Consider the following 18,657-nt stretch of genomic DNA (forward strand, 5'->3'; position numbering starts at 1 on the left):
ACTCATGGCTGAACCAAAACAGAAAATAAAAGAAAAGAAGAAGATGGAAGAACCGGTGGTGGCACAAGTGGTGGAGGAGTGGCGGCCAAACCTTGGAGAGGTTGGGAGATTCAAAATCTGCCTTTCTTGTCTTCTTGAAGCCTTTAAATAGATCTTGAGAGGCTGCCTAGGGTTTCATGGAAGTCCAGGAGACTTTTTAGAGGCTGTCCAAAGTGTCCTTGGTGTTGCATGTGCCTTGTTTGTGCATGTATGAAGGCAAAAACGAGTTGTATGTGATGGAAGGCAAGTGGGGGCTCTTTGGTCTTTTTACTTGCTGCCCAAGGTCTCCAAGATGTTGCCTAAAGAGTTAAGAGGCTGCCCATGCACTAATAAGGAAGGTGGAGCCTCCTTTTAAATTTTGAATGTGCATGGCACTAAGTAGGAAGCATGTGATCTTTGGATTTTCTTTCCTTAATAAGGGGGATCTTGAAATCCAATAATTGAATGTGAATATTGAAGATTTGGATCTCAAGATATTTCCCTTATTTGGCTCCTCAAATATGGCAACTTGGGATATGGCTTCTTGAACAAGGAAAGAGTGCATTGAAGGTGATTTTCGGCTGCCTAAAATGAGTTTCGGAGGCTGGACTTTCGGCTCTGGACGCAAGGTTCGGCGGCAGAAGGTGCCCCCGAAAGTGGTGGAGTTTCGCCTCTGGACTTGACTTTAGGCCGCCGAAAGTGCCCCCGAAAGTGGGTGACTTTCGGCTTCCGAAAGTGGTTCCGAAAGTGGTTCCGAAGGTGGGTGACTTTTGGCTTTCGAAAGTGCTTCCGAAGGTGCTTCCGAAAGTGGCTGTTTTTTGGCATTCTTTGGCACTTTTAAGAGCATTTTCTCCAATTTGTTTCTTCACACCTAATATTTGCAAAACATGATTAAAACCACAAAATTAGGTAGAATAGGTGCAAATAAACATTAATAAGATCATGAAAATATGGGCTAAAATATGCTCTATCAGTGTGTTTCAGCCCCCGAACTTTGCCCCCGAAAGGATTCGGCTGTCGAAAGTAGAGATTCGGCCACCGAAGGTGCTTGAGTTTCGGCTCTGGAGAGGACATTCGGCCGCCGAACCTGCCGCCGAAAGTGTTCTGTCCAGCCTTCTTTTGCATGCTTTATGTGATTGTTCTAAGAGCTTTTTAAGGGGTTTATGGGGAATTCTATAGAGTGATTGTTGAGCTAGTTTGACACCTCATTCGAGTCCACTTGTGTAGGTTTGGACCCGAGAGATCGAGGAAGTCGTCAGTGTTAGTGCTTACAGAGTCAGTTCAGTATCTTCTTGAGGAGCAGAGGTGAGTAGAACTAAACTTAATATTTTAACTTGAGAAATGACACGGTTCTAGCATGATTCATGCATCATAAAATGCCATGTTATGTATTAGGATGTGTTGCAGTAGAATTCACGAATATGATGCATTGCATAAGATGTTATTTGTGAGGATGAATGTTGGATGATCCTTAGCCCTTGATAAGAGATCAGATACACAGAGATGAGAGTTGGCTATGTGATAGCCATACCAGGTCGCTCCTGGATAGTCCAGGTCGCTCCTGGTACTATGAGTTAGACAGTCAGCCTGTCAGATCAGAGATAAGAGTAGTCCAGGTGATGACCTAGTCTCCTTGGCACAGTGGGACATATTGTGACATGTAGTTGAGGGCTATTGGTGACAAGTTCATCTATGAGATGATATGTTTGTGATGTGATGCATTTCATGAAAACATGTAATTAATGAATTGTTTTATTGTTCCTCCTCACTGGGCTCTAGAGCTCATCCCACTCCCTTAACCCCAGTTTTGCAGGTTCTGAGATAGCTATGGGAAGTCAGAGTCAGCAAGAATAAAGAAAGATATGCATGAATGTATGTTTGTAATAGCATAGTAGACATGATGTAATTAAAAGATTAGTTGTAATGTAATGTATAGATATGTACTGTCATATACTGGATAGACTTGTGCTTTCCCTAGTGTATTTACTGTAGTGTGGTGTATGATTAATCCCTTGTTATATGAAATCCTGTTTTACGTTTCTTGATGAGAAATGTGTGAATCAGGCTTAATGTATGGCTTTGATAAGATACCAGTGGATTGTGTTATAGATTAAAAGGGTTTCAATCCCTTGACCCACAGCAGTTAGTAGTCACTGGTATAGGCCCTTAGGGCCATTTCAGATTGGCATATCTGAGTAGCAGTAGTTAAGCCTGGAGAGTTTGACAGGATTGTTGAGTATTTTTATCATGTATGGGATCTATCAGGTACACAGCGAGTATAGTTGGCTTACTACGGGTCCCGGCGGCCTTACGCCGATCTGGATCCTAGTGCCGGTGATAGTTCGAGCCGTTACGGAGAGGTACTGATTTTCGGGCTGTTACAGAACACCTCCTACACAATCTGAAAGGGAGATCTATGCGCAAGAACCAACTGCAGAAGAGCACATTGCGCAAAGACCCATCCCGAAAGTCACTCCTGCGCAAACTGAAGTTCCCCCTACGCAAAAGACTAATCCCAAGGTAAGTTTCCACATTCCACCTCCTTTTCCCAAGAGATTTGAAAGAACACAAAAAGAAAAGGAAGAAAAGGAGATTCTTGACACTTTCAGAAAAGTGCAAATCAATATACCTCTGCTAGATGCTGTTAAGCAGATTCCCAGGTACGCTAAATTTCTGAAAGAACTTTGCACTAATAGAAGGAAGCTTGCTGAAAGAGAAAAAGTAAGTGTAGGTGAGGTAGTGACTGCTGTTATTAAAAGAGAACTCCCTACTAAATGCAAGGACAAAGGTATGTTTGCTATCTCTTGCAAGATTGGGAATGTTGGTATAAAGAAAGCCATGTGTGATCTTGGTGCATCCATTAATGTCATGCCTCTCTCCATCTATAAATCTCTCAATGCATGTGCACTCAAAGAAACAAGAGTTGTGATTCAGCTAGCTGATAGATCTGTGGTATATCCCATAGGTGTTCTAGAAGATGTGTTAGTCCAAGTAAATGAACTTGTCTTTCCTGCTGATTTTTATGTGATTGATACTAAGGAAGATAATTGCAATGCTAGTTCTGATATACTTCTTGGACGTCCTTTCTTGAGTACTGCTAGGACTAAGATTGATGTGCATGATGGTACTCTCACTATGGAATTTGAAGGGGAAGTGATTAAATATAATGTCTATGCTTCCATGAAATATCCACATGATATATCCCCTGTTTATGGTCTTGATATTGTTGACTGCTTGAGTCAGGAAATTTTTGATGAAAATCAAGATGATATTCTTAACAGTGATTTATGCAGAAATACTGATCACATACATACTGAGAGCCAAAAAGAGCCAGAACTTAAGGAAACGGTCTGTAGCATCCAACAGATAGGTTGCAGTCAAGCACAGATTGAAGAAAACTAAGTGGCACCACTTCAGAATGGTGTTCAGACCCTACCTGCGCAAAAAGAGGCACCTGAAAGCCTCTCAGGCGCATCCTTTCAGCCCCGATCTCAGATCTCTCCCACTCTTTATCCAACGCAGACAAGCCACGCAAGAATGGAAAAAGGAGAGCCAAGTTCAGCCAAAATTCCACCTCAAAAAATCTCAGAATCAGATCTGAAGCCTCTTCCAGGCCATCTGAAATACATGTACTTGGGGACTAACAAGACACTACCAGTAATAATGTCCAATGAATTGAACCAACATGAAGAAGCAAGCCTCCTAAAAGTACTGCAGAAACACAAAGGAGCCATAGGATGGACCATTGATCACATAAAAGGTATTTCTTCTTCCACATGCATGCATAGGATTCACATGGAGGATGAATGCAAGCCAGTCAGAGATGCTCAAAGAAGACTGAATCCACCTATGATGGAAGTAGTGAAGAAAGAAATAGTCAAGCTCCTTGATGCAGGTATTATCTACCCTATCTCTGATAGCAAATGGGTGAGTCCGGTGCATGTAGTTTCAAAGAAAACTGGAATTACCATTGTTCCAAATGCTGAAGGGGAACTTGTCCCCACTAGAGTTCAAAATGGATGGAGAGTATGCATGGACTATAGGAAGCTCAATGCTGCAACAAGGAAAGACCATTTCCCTCTTCCTTTCATTGATCAAATGCTAGAAAGGCTTGCAGGTAAGTCCCATTACTGTTGTCTTGATGGTTATTCAGGTTTTTATCAGATTCCAGTTGCTCTTGAGGACCAAGAGAAGACCACCTTCAATTGTCCTTTTGGCACTTTTGCCTTTAGGAGAATGCCATTTGGACTATGCAATGCACCTGCCACCTTTCAGCGATGCATGATGAGTATATTTTCCGATTATGTGGGTAAGACAATTGAAGTGTTCATGGATGATTTCACAGTGCATGGTAACTCTTTTGAGGAATGCCTTGCCAACTTGGAAAAGATCTTGCAAAGATACATTGAGACTAACCTTGTGCTTAATTATGAAAAATGTCATTTTATGGTTAATCAAGGTATGGTTTTAGGTCATGTTGTTTCAGCTAAAGGCATTGAAGTGGATAAGGATAAAGTAGATACCATTAAAAATCTGCCTTACCCCACTAATGTTAGAGAAATTTGATCATTCCTTGGCCATGCAGGATTCTATAGAAGATTCATCAAAGATTTCTCAAAAATTACTTTGCCATTATGCAGATTGCTCCAACAGGATGTAATATTTGATTTTGATGCAGATTGCAAAAAGGCATTTGATTTGATTAAAGAATTACTTGTGACTGCCCCAATCATTCAGGGACCTGACTGGAGCTTGCCCTTTGAAATCATGTGTGATGCAAGCAATTATGCAGTTGGAGCAGTCTTGGGGCAACGTGTGGGAAACTCACCCGACGTCATCCACTATGCCTCTCGCACCCTGGATGCTGCACAGAGCAACTACACAACAACTGAAAAAGAACTCTTGGCAGTTGTATTCGCCTTGGAAAAGTTCAAACCCTATCTTTTGGGAACCAAAGTAATTGTCTATTCTGACCATGCAGCCTTGCGATATTTGATCAAGAAAAAGGAAGCAAAACCAAGACTCATTCGATGGATCCTCCTATTGCAAGAATTTGATTTAGAAATAAGAGACAAGAAAGGGAAAGAAAATCTTGTGGCAGACCACCTCAGCCGGCTTCCATCCACTTTCGCGCCTTGTCCAGTTGAGGAAGCCTTCCCAGACGAACATCTGTTCGTCACTCTTTCTGCCTAGATGATCATGCCATACACACCACACCCTAGGGGAGTACTCAGTTTCATTTGTTCTCTTCTCTTCTCTTCTCTTTTTCTCTTTTTTTCTTTTACATTGAGGACAATGCATGATTTAAGTGTGGGGGTGCATATCTCTTCTTCTCCTTCTCTTTCTCTTTCTTTTTATCTTCTTCTTCTCTCTTTTGCAATTTCCCCTTTCAGATTTTTCAAAAAAAAAAAAAATTTCAGTTATGCGATTTACGCTTTTAGTTTTCTTTCAGTTTATTTTTGTTTTCAATAATACACACACAACCACAACCATCTTCTTCTTTTTGTTTTGCTCTACTCAAAATTGATGAACTATGTTGGATGAGCTTTTCTTTCCATGACCCCATTGATGTTATGACTCTTTAAACTTATGTTGAATCAATTGCAGTGAGTTATATTCATGCTTGAGAATTGCCTTTTGAATTGAATCTTTGAGTTTGCCATGGTGAAAAATATATTGATGACCCTCAATTGATTAAGAATAAATTAAAATTGTGTGAATGAACTTAATGTGACTTGATTTAGCGATTGGTGTTGATTTGCCCAAATCATTGAGAGAAAGAAAATTCAGCAAAAGCAAAGACCTCAAAAGCACAAATTGAAAATTGTTCCAATGGTCAAAAGACTATGAACAAGGCAAGTAGCCACTTGGATAGGTGACCAACTGAAAAATATAAACCTTCAAATCAAAAATAGGTTGGTGACCTTTCCAAGCAAGATCTAAAGTGCAAAAGCCTGAATAAAGTACTTCAAGATAAGGGCAAGTCAATTCAAAAGCTAGAAAAAGTCTTAAACAAATTAATGTGCATGTCTCTCTTGAGGAAAACAAATCCTAGCCATGGTGAGTAAAGGGAAACAAGGAGAAAGGTGAGTAATCTTCATGCATATATTCTTCACTGCAATGATTCAAAATAGGTGTCTAGAGTAAGAGTTTAAGAGGAAATAAGGATCTAGAGTGAGAAGAGCTTATTTGACTATGTTTATTTGCTTGAGTACAAGCAAAAGGCTAGGTGTGGGGGTATTTGATAGAGCATAATTTAGTCCAATTTATATTAATATTATTGATGAATATTTACATGATTTCTGCTTAATTTATTATTTTTAATATTATTTTGCAGAAAATTATGAAAAATGACATTTTGAAGAAAATCTCCCTAAAACTGCCTTATTTGGAGCCAAAAAATAATTGGGCAGCAAAGGACACTCGATCCGCTTCACAATGGACCCGTCAACACACTTGGAAGCCCACTCACGCAGCCCACCAAGCACTACATGAGCAGCCCACTCACGCCTCAACAAGTTCCCACACATGGGCAGCTCATCACTTCACCCTTACGCGCACGTGGACCACATCAGCGCAACATGGACCATTTCACCATGGACAAATACCCACACGTGGCCCCACCAGACGCTCAACACCCACGAACAGCCCAAGTCCCCGCACATGGACCACTCCTCGCATTCCCGCACGTGACCCACGCGCTCCTTCACCTTGGATCAAGCCCAAGCACATGGCCAGCACTCCACCGTGGACAGCCCACTCACGCGTGAGGACCAAGTTCACGCACAATCACAAGCACATGGGCCCGCGCATCCTTTACATGGTCCGAGCACACTCTCGCACGCACAAGCTCAAGCACACGGACAGCAGTTCACCATTTTGCGCGCACGTGAGAGCTAGGTCACGCACTCCTCTCGTCCTATTTAAGGACTCTTAAGTGGACAATCACAGTAACTCCATCACTCGGTAATTTCCGCAAAGCTTCTGGGCGGTTCCTTATTTTCTTTTCTTTCTTTTTTTCCTATTTATTTTTATATTTTTAATTCAGCCAATGAGTGGCTGATTTCTTCATCTAGTTGAATATTGGTTGAAATTTTAGTTGGTTAATAGGTTGTGAGACTTGATCAAATATTGTTTAATTTTGGGAATTCAATATTCATGCAATTTCATATTTAATTCTCATATTATTTTGTTATTGAGATCTACGTTGATTTTTTATTACAAAATAATTATTTGTTAGTTTGAATAATTTAAATCCGTAATTATTTGGATTATTCTTACATGAGAACACTTGGGATAAAACCCAAGGAAATTGCATGATCTAGCATTATCTCCATACGTTTGGGTAGCTAGGATTGGATCTCTCTATTTCTTAATGCAATTAACAATTGTTTTGATGCCTAAGGCCCAAGGACGTTCCTTGACAATTTGTTAATTAGTAATTAATTAGAGGACGTTCCCTAATTGGTTTCATCATAAGGAGAGATAATGGTGGTGAGAAGCGTCTTCCATCTCCATGAACTAATCTATCGAATCAACCCAAAAGAACAAAGTGTCTGTGATCAATCCGAACAACTAAAGTGGATCCAATACTTCAACTAGAACTTTCTCATTATTGATTACTCATTATTTTATTACTTGCTTTCCTTTATTATTCTCAATTTTAGTTTACTACAATCAATCTCAAACCCCCCTGTTATTTTGTTGACAGTTTTTGATCCCAATTTTCAGTTTATCTCATTTGATCCCACTTTCAGTTTTTATCTCATTTTTTGTTTATTGTTATTTCAGTTAATTCTCTTGGTCTTGTTGAGAAAAATAAATAAGTTTTCAATTCTCTGTGAATTCGATCCTTTTGTAAATTGTTGATAACCAGAAAGGTTATTTTTGACCGGTTTCGACAACCGCGAGTCAGGGACCAAACAACTAGAACATGACTCTAAAAACATCCCCCAAAAACCCCCTAAAACACCTCAAAACAATCATGCAAAACATGCAAAGGAAGGCTGAACAGGGCACTTTCGGCGGCAGGTTCGGCAGCCGAAAGTCCCTCTAGAGCCGAAAGTCAGGTAGGTTCGGCGGCACCTTTGGCGGCCGAAACTCCCAGACAGAGACGAAAGTCTCCTTTCGGGGGCAAGCTTCGGCAGCCGAAAGGCTTGCCTCCCAGGCAGGTTCGGCGGCCGAAAGTCCTTCGGCTGCCGAACCTGGTTTCTGCCAAAAGGGCAGAAACTTGGCTCCTCATGCACATTTGCCTCCCAAAACCTTCAATCACGCATTTTCCTATTCTACAACATGCATACCCAAGCATAACAGCTCCTAGGGGCTTCAAACTATCCTAAGCCCCATCTACAACACATCAAACATGCATATCCAACATACATTGTTCACACATGCACAGTAAACCATAAACTCCATAAAACCCTACACATGCATTTCTACTTCAAGAATCTTTACAAAACTTGTTTAAAACATAAAGTGAGCTCAAGATCGGCCCTTACCTCTTGAAGATCGAGAGGAAAACGACCCTAGCTCGGAGATGGGAGAGATTTGAGTTCTTGAACCTCAAAGCTCTAAAACTTGCTTTATACTCGAAAATCTTCAAAACAAAGTGAAAACTTGTGAAAATCGTGAAAGATTTGAAGGAAGAAACTCAAGATCTGTAATACCCGACTAGACTCCAGTATCGGAATTCCTACCGTCCGGTGGAATCTCGGGTGTCGGAAGCCTCTAGTAGGGTAGAAACATGTTTTCATAAAATATTTTAATGTATTTCATGGTTTTAATTAAAAAGGAAATGAGTTTTTGCATGAAAACAACCTTGGAGGAAAACTCAGGTTCGGCCGCCGAACATGCATGCGCTTCAGGTGTGCCTTAGGCCCCCGAAAGCATAAGTGAGGGAAGTCCAGGTTCGGCCGCCGAACCTCAAGTTCGGCCGCCGAACATGGCATGCATGCGGAGGCACTTTCGGCTCCCGAACGTGGCCTGGCCAGCCACCTATAAAGGGGTCCCTTAGCCGAAAACGGGCAAGCTTTTCTCCCCATTTTCGACCAAGGTGAGCTCTCCGCCGTCCCCCACCGATCTTGAGTTTCTTCCTTCCATTCTTCATGATTTTTATGAGTTTGCAACTTTGTTTTAAAGGTTTTGAGCATTTGAGCAAGTTTTAGAGCTTGGAGGTTCAAGGAACTCTCTCTCTCCCATTTTCCGAGCTAGGGTCGTTCTTCTCTCGATCTTCAAGAGGTAAGGGCCGATCTTGAGCTTATAGTATGTTTTAAGCAAGTTTTAAGTAGATCTATGGGGAAGAATGCATGTTTAGCTCTTGGTTAGGTTTATGGGTTCATGTTATGCTTATGATCAATGTGAGTTGTTTGATGTGTTGTAGTTGGGGTTTTTGATGGTTTGAAGCCCCTAGGAACTTGTATGCTTGCTTGTGTATGTTTGGGAGTGTTGTAGAATAGGTTTATGCATGTTTGAAAATTTTGGGAGGCATTTGTGCATGAGGAACCAAGTTTCTGCCCTTTGGCGGAAACCAGGTTCGGCAGCCGAAGGACTTTCGGCCGTCGAACCTGCCTGGGAGGCCAGCCTTACGGCTGCCGAAGCCTGCCCCCGAAAGGAGACTTTCGTCTCTGTCTGGGAGTTTCGGCCGCCGAAAGTGCCGCCGAACATGCATGAGTTTCGTCTCTGTCTGGGAGTTTCGGCCGCCGAAGGTGCCGCCGAACCTGCCTGACTTTCGGCTCTGGAGGGACTTTCGGCCGCCGAACCTGCCGTCGAAAGTGCCCTGTCCAGCCTTCCTTTGCATGTTTTTGCATGGATGTTTTGAGGAGTTTTAGAGGGTTTTTGGGGGATGTTTTTAGAGTTATATTCTAGTTGTTTGGTCTCTCATTTGAGTCCACCTGTGTAGGTTCGGACCCGAGGAACTGAGGACCCCAGCAGTGAGTCAGCTGCTCCAGTGTCTAGTCAGAGCTATCCAGAGATGAGTAGAATAAACCTTTACGTTTTAAAGCAAATCAATTGTAAAGTTTTGAGCATGTTCATTTATCATAAATGCCATGTGATGTTTTAGGTTGTTTGCATTAGAATTCATGAATATGTTGCATTGCATATTTTAATGTTGTTATGGATGAATGTTGGATGATCCATAGCCCTCGATCTATAATGTGACGATGTGATATGTACGGTACGGAATGTAAGACCAGTGGCACCCATTCTACGTTCGCTGGCACTATGTTAGAGAAAGACCAGGACCCATTCTACGTTCTGGCACAGTTGGACTATGTAGAGGGCTATTGGTGACAAGTTCATCCTTGATGTGATTAGTTGTGATGTGATGCATTCCATGTTATCATATGTTTTGAATGTTTTATTATTCTGCTCACTGGGCTCTAGTAGCTCACCCCTCTCCCAAATTCCCCAAGTTTGCAGATACAGGGTAGACCAGGAGGTCCGCAAGAGTAATGAAGTCGTGTGTTTGTAATAGATAGAGTGGACATGATAAATGTATTTGATGTTATGTAAAAGTATAGTTAGACATGAAATGTAATAAGGCTTATGGATGATAGAGGTGTGCTTGACCATAAAGAGTTGTTATCCCTTTAATACATGATCTTAGATATTTTATGATGTTTATGTAAACCAACTCAACATATGTTGTACCGCCCATTGGGGCATTGATGAGATCCCACAGAGGGGTCATAGTTATGATTATGATTATGTTCAGTGCATGCACAGGTTGAGTTTGGTGTATGAAATAAAAGTTTTAAATTTTTATGTATATTCTTGATCATGTATGGGATTAAGCAGGTTTGTAGGATGTATGTTGGGCTTGCTACGGGTCCCGGCGGCCTTAAGCCGACTTGGATCCTAGCGCCGGTAGCGGCCCGATTTTCGGGTCGTTACAAAATGGTATCAGAGCCTGGGCCTCATGAGTACGGTGTGCTGAGCGAGGACGCTCAGGCCTTATGGGGGGAAGGAACCCCATGAGGTGGATTAAAAGTATCCCACATCGGAAAGAGGTAAGGAGGGGGGAAGCCTTATAAGGGCAAGCCCCAAGAGACCCCAGTGGACGCGTTTTGGGAAGACAGGGTAGTAAATCCCTTGACCCAGAAACAAACCCATGAGGGGAAGGACGATGGGCATGAACCCAAAGCGGACAATAATCACTGGTGTGGGCCCAAAGGCTGTTACAATTGGTATTAGAGCCCTAGGATCATAGGATCGGACCTAGAGTGTCGGGCTCATAGATGTTCTAGAAGGTCAAGCACAATAGGAAGATCATGTCCACTAGGATAGGATGTTGAGTCCTGTCTTGTATGATGATGTGAAATGCCATGATCATATACATGTGCATTGATGCTATGATATGGATGGTGTATATGTGATGCGGGTTCATGTGTTTTCACATGAACCATATGATGCTAATGTTTGTGTGATGTGTACTGTTTTTCAGAAAACAGGATGAGAGGAACCCGTCGATCTGCAAGATTGACTGGAGTACCACCAGAGGATGAGGGCACGAGCGCCCGTCCTCCTACATTGCCTAGGGCAATGTCATGTAGAGCAAGCAGAGAAAGAGTGTCAAGGGACCCTAGAAGGTCTTTTGATGCTAGCAGAAGGGGGACTGATAGAGGAGGAAGTTCTTCAGATGTGAGGGAGGTTATGGAAGAGGATCAGAGGAGGGATGGGAATCTGGATGTCAGCATGGCAGAAGAAGGGACAGGGGAGTCACAAGGAGGCGCTCAGGCCTCGGGGTATGGTTTTCCACCCCATTATCCACCCTTCCCACAGGGTTTAGGGTATCCGATGGGAGGCACATCGGATTACTCCAGCTTTAACCCCTACCCTACCTACATGCCTTATCCACCTTTCTATCCACCTCACCCCAAGTACCCAGCTTATCCACCCTCACCCTTTTATCCTCACCCGGCAAACCCCACCTCGGGGAATGCTGCACCCCCACCTCCACCACCTACAGAACCAGCAGCCCCAGTTACTCAACCTTCTAGACCTAGCTCAGCCAGTGGGAGCAAAGTAAAGATGACAGATTACCTTAAGTTGGATGCTCCCAAATACAAGTCAGGGGGTGATCCCTTTGAGTACCTGAGAGTAGTGAAGACAATAACCGATGAGCTAGGGGCAGACGACAGCAGGGCCATTCAGATGGCGGGGTTCACCCTAAAGTGCAAAAAGGCACGGGAATGGTTCAAGTGTTATGTGGACCCGAGACTAGACGGCATGACATGGGAAGAATTTGCAAATGAGTTCGCTGGATGGGCTTTTCCAGACAGTTCTAGAGAACTGAAGATGATTGAGTTTGAACAGCTGAGGCAGACATAACACATGAGTGTAGAGGAGTTCACGGATAAATTCTTGGAGCTATTGCCTTTTTCAGGGCAAGCTCTAGATACAGATTCGAAGAAAGCCAAGAGATATGTTATGAAGCTACATTCTAGGTACTCCTCTTTGATTCAGTCAGTTGAGAGGGAAAGTTTCCACACTGTGGTGGATATGGCTCGAAGGATGGAGGCGAGTGCTATAGTTGAGGGGTCAGTGAAGCAGTCAGTGACCCAATCTTCAGGGGTTAAGACCCCAGGCAGAGGAGGGCCAGGTCTCTCTTCTCAGAGCTCAGGTAGCAAGAGGTGGAATAACACCACCAAGAAGCCGAAGAAGAACAAGTTCTGGAATAAGTTGAAGTCCGGTTTGGGTTTAGGCGGTGGTTCGAGCTCAGGCTCAGATGGTACAGAATGCCTAAGGTGTGGGAAGCCACACAAGGGAGTGTGTCGGGCTGGGACTAATACGTGTTTCAGATGTGAAAAGGAGGGACACATGGCTCGGGAGTGTCCTAGAGCATCTTTTATGGGCCAGCCCCAGCAGACAGCTTCTGGTAGTGTGGCACAGCCAGCAGCTCCAGCCACAACTCAGGGCAGTGGCAGAGGTAGAGGGAGAGGGGCAGCCTCTTCTCCTGCTTCCCGAGGTGAAGGTCCATCAGCTCCAGCCAGGATCTTCACCATGACTCAGCAGGAGGCTAACACATCCAACACCGTGGTGTCAGGTAATCTCATCATTGGGTGTTCTGATGTGTATGCATTAATGGACCCGGGTGCATCTCATTCTTTTATTGCTCCGAGAGCCGTTGAGAGGTTGGGTCTGATAGTCTCTGGGTTAGAGTGTCCCCTATGGGTCAGTGTGACCTGTCAGTGGCAAAGTCAGTCTGCCAGTACAGTCCAGTTTTTGTTGAGGGAAGATGCCTCTCCGCCAACCTTATGGTTCTAGATTTGACAGACTTTGACGTCATTCTAGGGATGGATTGGCTATCTACCCATGGTGCTACCTTGGACTGCAGAGACAAGGTAGTCAGGTTCAGAGATCAGAACGGGTCAGAAGTCTTCTTTAGAGGAGACAAGAGGGGTACACCTAGAGGTCTGATATCAGCTCTTCAGGCTCGTAGGTTGCTTAGGAAGGGATGTCAGGGGTATTTGGCTCATGTGAGAGAGCTAGATAGTCAGGTCAGAGAGCCAGCCTCGGTGCCAGTTGTCAGAGAGTTTCAGGATGTTTTTCCAGATGAGCTTCCAGGTTTACCACCTGCTAGGGAGATAGAGTTCGAGATAGAGTTGATGCCTGGCACTAGACCGATCTCTATCCCTCCCTACAGGATGGCCCCAGCCGAGTTGAAGGAGTTGAAAGAGCAGTTGCAAGAGCTGGTAGAAAAGGACTTCATCCGACCGAGTACCTCACCTTGGGGTGCTCCAATCTTGTTTGTGAAAAAGAAGGATGGATCCCTTAGACTTTGTATCGACTACAGGCAGTTGAACAAAGTCACTACCAAGAACAGGTACCCTCTGCCAAGGATCGACGATCTATTCGACCAGCTAGCCGGAGCGGGTTGTTTCTCCAAAATAGATCTGAGATCTGGGTACCATCAGCTGAGGATAAGAGAAGAAGATGTGCCAAAGACAGCTTTTAGAACCAGATATGGGCATTTTGAGTTCCTTGTAATGCCGTTCGGGTTAACCAACGCCCCTGCAGCATTCATGGATCTCATGAATAGAGTGTTTAGCCAATACCTGGATCAATTTGTTATTGTCTTCATAGATGATATCTTGGTGTATTCCAGGAATGCAGAGGAGCATGCCCATCATCTGAGGTTAGTTCTGCAGACCTTGAGGGAACATGGCTTGTATGCCAAGTTCTCTAAGTGTGAGTTCTGGCTGAGGAGTATTTCATTCTTGGGGCATGTAGTGTCAGAAAATGGGATAGAGGTGGACCCCAAGAAGATAGAAGCTATGGCTAACTAGCCTAGACCCACTTCAGTGACAGAGATTAGAAGTTTCTTGGGTTTGGCAGGTTACTACAGGAGGTTCGTTCAGGACTTCTCAAAGATTACAGCTCCTCTGACTAGATTGACCAGGAAGAACCAAAGGTTCGTGTGGACCGACCAGTGTGAAGAGAGCTTTGAGAAGCTCAAGAAGAGGTTGACTTCAACACCAGTGTTAGCCCTGCCATCTAGCAATGAAGACTTCTCAGTGTATTGTGATGCGTCCCGTGAGGGACTAGGTTGTGTGTTAATGCAGAATGAAAGGGTGATTGCTTATGCTTCTAGACAGCTGAAGAAGCATGAGTTAAATTACCCCACACATGACTTGGAGATGGCAGCAGTAATCTTTGCACTCAAGATGTGGAGGCACTACCTCTATGGGGTTAAATGTGAGATCTTCATGGATCATAAGAGCCTACAGTACATCCTGAGTGAAAGAGATTTGAACTTGAGACAGAGAAGATGGGTGGAGCTGCTGAGTGACTATGATTGCAAGATTCAGTACCATCCGGGTAAGGCGAATGTGGTGGCGGACGCCTTAAGCCGGAAATCACTCGGCAGTTTATCCCATATATCAGCAGAGAGGAGGCCAGTGGTAAAGGAGTTTTACAAGCTCATGGAGGAAGGTCTACAGTTGGAGTTGTTTGGTACAGGTGCTTTGGTAGCCCAGATGAGAGTGGCACCCGTGTTTCTGGAGCAGGTGGCTCAGAAACAGCATGAGGACCCAGAGTTAGTGAAGATTTCCAGGACTGTTCAGTCAGGCAAAGATAGTGAGTTCAGATTCGACAGCAAAGGGATCCTCCGCTATGGGAGCAGACTATGTGTACCAGATGACATAGGGCTAAAAGGAGACATTATGAGAGAGGCTCATAATGCAAGGTACAGCGTTCACCCCCGGAGCCACCAAGATGTATCAAGATCTGAAGAAGGTTTATTGGTGGCCAGCTATGAAGAAAGAAGTGGCACAGTTTGTGTTAGCCTGCGAAGTGTGTCAGAGGGTGAAGCTGGAACATCAGAAGCCGGCTGGAATGCTTAACCCGCTACCTATTCTAGAGTGGAAATGGGAGAATATAGCTATGGACTTCATAGTGGGGTTACCGGCGGTGTCCAACAGATTGGACTCCATATGGGTGATTGTGGACAGACTCACCAAATCTGCTCACTTCATCCCTGTCAGGAGTGGCTATTCTGTGGACAAGTTGGCACAGGTGTACGTTGATGAGATCGTCAGATTGCATGGGGTTCTTGTTTCAATAGTGTCCGATAGAGGGCCCCAGTTCACCTCCAGATTTTGGCTGAGTCTGCAGAATGCCATGGGTACCAGGTTGGATTTTAGCACTGCTTTCCATCCACAGACGGACGGACAATCAGAAAGGACCATCCAGACCATAGAGGATATGCTCAGAATGTGTGTGCTGGACTTTGGCGGTTCTTGGAGGCAGCATCTACCTTTGGTGGAGTTTGCCTACAATAACAGCCATCATGTAGCATCGGGATGGCTCCATATGAAGCTTTGTATGGGAGGAAGTGCAGATCACCTATTTGCTGGGAAGAAGTTGGAGAAAAGGCCTTGGCAGGGCCTGAGCTAGTAGAGATTACCAGCAGGGTAGTACCCATAATCAGAGAAAGGATCAAAACTGCTGCAAGCAGACAGAAGAGTTATGCAGACATCCGCAGAAGACAGGTAGAGTTTCAGGAGGGGGATCTGGTATTGCTCAAGGTGTCTCCTATGAAAGGAGTGGTTCGCTTCGGGAAGAAAGGTAAACTAGCCCCACGATACATCGGACCCTTTGAAATCTTGCAAAGGATTGGGAATGTGTCGTACAAGCTGGATTTACCTGCTTCAATGGAAAGAATCCATCCGGTTTTCCATGTTTCCATGTTGAGAAAGTTTGTGTCAAATCCGGGCAAGGTTCTTAGTGAGCCTGATGTGGAGATCCAAGAAGATCTCACTTATGTTGAACAGCCAGTACGGATCATAGACACCCAGATCAGGAAGCTAAGGAACAAGGAAATCCCGATGGTGAAAGTCCTTTGGAACCACCACAATATGGAAGAATGCACCTGGGAGACACGGGAGTCCATGCTCCAGCAATACCCTTATCTTTTCTAAGGTCAGTCTCATATGTGTTGTTTGTGTATGTTTTGTTTATGCCATGCTATGTGTTAGTTGAGGAACATTCGGGGACGAATGTTCTTAAGGGGGGGAGAATGTAATACCCGGCTAGACTCCGGTATCGGAATTCCTACCGTCCGATGGAATCTCGGGTGTCGGAAGCCTCTAGTAGGGTAGAAACATGTTTTCATAAAATTTTTTAATGTATTTCATGGTTTTAATTAAAAAGGAAATGAGTTTTTGCATGAAAACAACCTTGGAGGAAAACTCAGGTTCGGCCGTCGAACCTCAAGTTCGGCCGCCGAACATGCATGCGCTTCGGGTGTGCCTTAGGCCCCCGAAAGCATAAGTGAGGGAAGTCCAGGTTCGGCCGCCGAACCTCAAGTTCGGCCGCCGAACATGGCATGCATGCGGAGGCACTTTCGGCTCCCGAACGTGGCCTGGCCAGCCACCTATAAATGGGTCCCTTAGCCGAAAACGGGCGAGCTTTTCTCCCCATTTTCGGCCAAGGTGAGCTCTCCACCGTCCCTCACCGATCTTGAGTTTCTTCCTTCCATTCTTCATTATTTTTATGAGTTTGCAACTTTGTTTTAAAGGTTTTGAGCATTTGAGCAAGTTTTGGAGCTTGGAGGTTCAAGAAACTCTCTCTCTCCCATTTTCTGAGCTAGGGTCGTTCTTCTCTCGATCTTCAAGAGGTAATGGCCAATCTTGAGCTTATAGCATGTTTTAAGCAAGTTTTAAGTAGATCTATGGGGAAGAATGCATGTTTAGCTCATGGTTAGGTTTATGGGTTCATGTTATGCTTATGATCAATGTGAGTTGTTTGATGTGTTGTAGTTGGGGTTTTTGATGGTTTGAAGCCCCTAGGAACTTGTATGCTTGCTTGTGTATGTTTGGGAGTGTTGTAGAATAGGTTTATGCATGTTTGAAAAGTTTGGGAGGCGTTTGTGCATGAGGAACCAAGTTTCTGCCCTTTGACGGAAACCAGGTTCGGCAGCCGAAGGACTTTCGGCCGCCGAACCTGCCTGGGAGGCCAGCCTTTCGGCTGCCGAAGCCTGCCCCTGAAAGGAGACTTTCGTCTCTGTCTGGGAGTTTCGGCCGCCGAAAGTGCCGCTGAACATGCATGAGTTTCGTCTCTGTCTAGGAGTTTCGACCACCGAAGGTGCCGCCGAACCTGCCTGACTTTCGGCTCTGGAGGGACTTTCAGCCGCCGAACCTGCCGCCGAAAGTGCCCTGTCCAGCCTTCCTTTGCATGTTTTTGCATGGATGTTTTGAGGAGTTTTAGAGGGTTTTTGGGGGATGTTTTCAGAGTTATGTTCTAGTTGTTTGGTCCCTCATTTGAGTCCACCTGTGTAGGTTCGGACCCGAGGAACCGAGGACCCCAGTAGTGAGTCAGCTGCTCCAGTGTCTAGTCAGAGCTATCCAGAGGTGAGTAGAATAAACCTTTACGTTTTAAAGTAAATCAATTGTAAAGTTTTGAGCATGTTCATGCATCATAAATGCCATGTGATGTTTTAGGTTGTTTGCATTAGAATTCAAGAATATGTTGCATTGCATATTTTAATGTTGTTGTGGATGAATGTTGGATGATCCATAGCCCTTGATCTATGATGTGACGATGTGATATGTACGGTACGGAATGTAAGACCAGTGGGACCCATTCTACGTTCGCTGGCACTATGTTAGAGAAAGACCAGGACCCATTCTACGTTCTGGCACAGTTGGACTGTTATGTTATGCTATGTAAGGGAAAGACCAGGACCCATTCTACGTTCTGGCACAGTTGGACTATGTAGAGGGCTATTGGTGACAAGTTCATCCTTGATGTGATTAGCTGTGATGTGATGCATTCCATGTTATCATATGTTTTGAATGTTTTATTATTCTGCTCACTGGGCTCTAGTAGCTCACTCCTCTCCCAAATTTCCCAGGTTTGCAGGTACAGGGTAGACCAGGAGGTCCGCAAGAGTAATGAAGTCGTGTGTTTGTAATAGATAGAGTGGACATGATAAATGTATTTGATGTTATGTAAAAGTATAGTTAGACATGAAATGTAATAAGGCTTATGGATGATAGAGGTGTGCTTGACCATAAAGAGTTGTTATCCCTTTAATACATGATCTTAGATGTTTTATGATGTTTATGTAAACCAACTCAACATATGTTGTACCGCCCATTGGGGCATTGATGAGATCCCACAGAGGGGTCATAGTTA

Source organism: Manihot esculenta, chromosome 6, assembly GCF_001659605.2.
Source record: "Manihot esculenta cultivar AM560-2 chromosome 6, M.esculenta_v8, whole genome shotgun sequence".
Lineage (NCBI taxonomy): Eukaryota > Viridiplantae > Streptophyta > Magnoliopsida > Malpighiales > Euphorbiaceae > Manihot > Manihot esculenta.